We start from the raw sequence: 2,855 nt of genomic DNA, 5'->3' as shown, positions 1-2,855 counted from the left end.
GACGGCTGGCAACCCGCGCGTGGCTGCCGCCTAGCTCCCGCCCGGGCCGCGGGGACGAGCGTGGGCGCGGACACGCGCAGAGCTCCAGGATCCCGGGGGACAACTGCGGACGCGAGAGCGGGCGCGGGCCTGAGCGCTTCCGGCCTGGAGACCTCCGTGGAGGTCACGTGTGGTGGGCGGGCGGGGAGAGAGCCGTGTCGCAAGGCTGGCGCTCCGGTGGCGCAGATGGATGGGCGGGGCGAGAGCCGGTTTTGAAACGCCCGCGCTAGTCACGTGAGGTTGTGGGCGGGCCAAGGGGCGGGTCTTGAGGCCGCGGCGCTAGTCGTGCGGGCAGCTGGGCGGGGCAGGAGCTCCGCCCCGTCTCGTGCAGCGCTGACGCAAGTGCCCCACTGCGCGCGCCGGAAGCGCCGGGTTGGCGGTCGGGCCCTACAAACTTAGAGGCGGGGGCTGCGCTCTGCAGACGCTGCGTGCCTTGACAGGAACTCCGGGTTTGGTGGCTCACGCCTGCAGTCCCAGCACCCGGGAGGCTAAGGCCAGAGGATTATTGTGAGTTCGAGGCCAGCCTGGGCTACAAAGTGAGTTCAAGGCCATCCTGAACTACGTACTGAGACCCTGTCTTAAAAAGACAGAAAAAAAAAGGAAGGAAGGCCTGCAGCCCTGAGCCCAGCAAAAGAGAGACGCCGCAGCGGCGGTGTTGTCCGCATCGGGTTCCCTGTGCGGCCCGAGCGCAAAAATACTCTTGAGCAGGTTACCTACCCTCTCTCTACCTCAGTTTCCTCTTCGGGGGTGATGACTGCACTAACCGAGAGATAAAATGAGTTTATAAACCAGGCGTGGTGGAGCAGGCCAGCATTCTGATTGGCCGAGGAAGAAGGATCACCAGTTTGAGGGCAGCCTGAGCAATTTAGCGAACCTGTCTAAAAAAGAGAACTGAGGATGTGGCTTGGGCCTGCCTTCAATCCCCAGTACCATAAAGGGAAAAGTGAATGCATTAGAAATAAGTGCTTTATCCTAAACAATGGAGAACTGGTGAACTGCTCTTTGCAAGGGTGGTAATGCTACCAAATATGTTCAGAAGAAACATCCGGCTGCTGCGAAAGAACACACTTCCTGGGCCGCCGCCTCTCTTCCATTCGTAGCGCCATGGAATGGGGCAGTGATCTCAGTAGGCGACCTTTCAGTCTCCAGTCACAGAGGCTCAGGCTGCTTGGCACATGGTGAGGTTGAAGACCACGGCCCCGCACGATCCTAACAGTTTAGCCCAACTCAACCCTACACCCTGGATCCGACCTCAGCCTTCATTGCCAATCGCTGGACGCTGTACAGATGGGTAGGTCCTCCTTGCTCACCACCATTTCCAAAGTAGGTTCCCCTGATATTCCAGGAGTTGCTTTCTTACCATCTACCATTTGCATGCTTGCTTTGCTTTCTTCTTCCTTCCCGTTCGTTCTCTTTGTCTACACCGTTTGTACCACGGGATGAGGACCGTGTCTCTTTAATTTCTGTGGCACATTATACATGGCTTGGTCTAGGGGGTTAATGTGCTGAATGGAGGTGATGCTTTACACTGTTGCCCAGCTGTTCTGAATGTTCCCTTCCTTAGCTGTAAGCTCAGAGCACAGACCCGTCTAGGACACTGCCACACTATCTGCTAGCACCCTTGGGTGAGGCTGTTCGCTGGTGTTCCCAGGGCCATAGAGGAGCTCTGAGTGAGCATTTGCTGAAGGAATTAAGGACTTGCAGTTACATGCGCTCATCCAACTTTTCATATTTCCAACATAACCCCTCTGTATCCAGCAAGGCCCATTTCTGTCTGTAACACTGGGAAGCCCGCTGAAGCCTTTAGTCACACCCTTTCAGTGCCAACAGTAAAACAAGTTAATCCCTATGCTGAAGGGGTGACTGGGCCAGAATCTTGTCCCTTGACGTTCACATCTCACCAGAATGTACAGCTGCTTCTCTCTCTCTCTCTGAAAGCAGACCTTTCTCTGGCAGCCCTTCACTACTGAGACCAGAATAGAACATCGAAGGAGTCTTTTTGTTAAATGTTTATGAGTAAAAAACAAATACTCCTCTTGGCTTTGGCCCTTCCTTGTGCATCTTCCTTTCCTCTTGCTAGTTTTAAAAGTATGGTACCTCCAGGCCTTAGAATCTTACTGGCTATATGAATATTTTGTAGGATCCCAGACCAATGGAAAAACCCAAATATTTGCCTTTTATTCATGTACAACATATACTAACAATTACCTGGAAATATAAGGATACACGGTGTTCTTGTAGACTGGATAAAAATACAAACTACTGTATGTGATCAGGCTGAGCTGGGTTAGGATACTGACTCTGCCACTTAGCTTCACATCTGCAGCTCTGAACCCTTGGTATATGTACCTAGGCACAGTGAGCTACAGTTTTCCCGTCTGAGGTTATAAGGATTTTTAAAAGTTTTAAAGAAAAGGATAAAAGGAGAACGACAATATCACTTTATAAAGACTGTAGATTTAAAGGATAGATACTGGGGGCTGGGGATTTAGCTCAGCAGCAAAAGCGCCTGCCTGGCAAGCGCAAGGTCGTGAGTTCGGTTCCCGGTACCGGAGAAAAAAACCAAAAAAATAAAAAAATAAACGATAGATACGTAAAGACTGGAACATAGCAAGCACTTATAACTACCAGCTGCTATTATATTATGCTGTGGTCAAAATGCTGCAGTAATACTAGGCATTTTTTAATATCCACACTGCATCTAGGATTTATCCATGTTTTTATTCCTCTATTGCTTGCACCCCATGAATTATGTAAGCTTGGCTATACATTTTTGTAGTACATTCTATTTTTTTTAAATTTTTTTTTTTTTTTTT

The 2,855-nt window shown here is 50.5% G+C and overlaps 1 protein-coding gene across 1 annotated transcript in view; it reads right to left on the bottom strand.

The window, feature by feature from the left end:
• The window catches only part of Prmt3 (protein arginine methyltransferase 3), a gene marked incomplete in the record, with an annotated part of 109,004 nt that extends 108,852 nt beyond the window's left edge, over positions 1-152 (bottom strand). Inside the window, 1 exon segment of the mRNA XM_005401723.2 lies at positions 105-152.
• Between the last annotated feature and the right edge of the window lie 2,703 nt (positions 153-2,855).

This window comes from Chinchilla lanigera, unplaced genomic scaffold (genome assembly GCF_000276665.1).
Source record: "Chinchilla lanigera isolate Chin_1 unplaced genomic scaffold, ChiLan1.0 scaffold00075, whole genome shotgun sequence".
NCBI lineage: Eukaryota > Metazoa > Chordata > Mammalia > Rodentia > Chinchillidae > Chinchilla > Chinchilla lanigera.
Note: the sequence above shows the minus strand (reverse complement) of the source record. Positions and strands in the feature narration are given on the sequence as shown.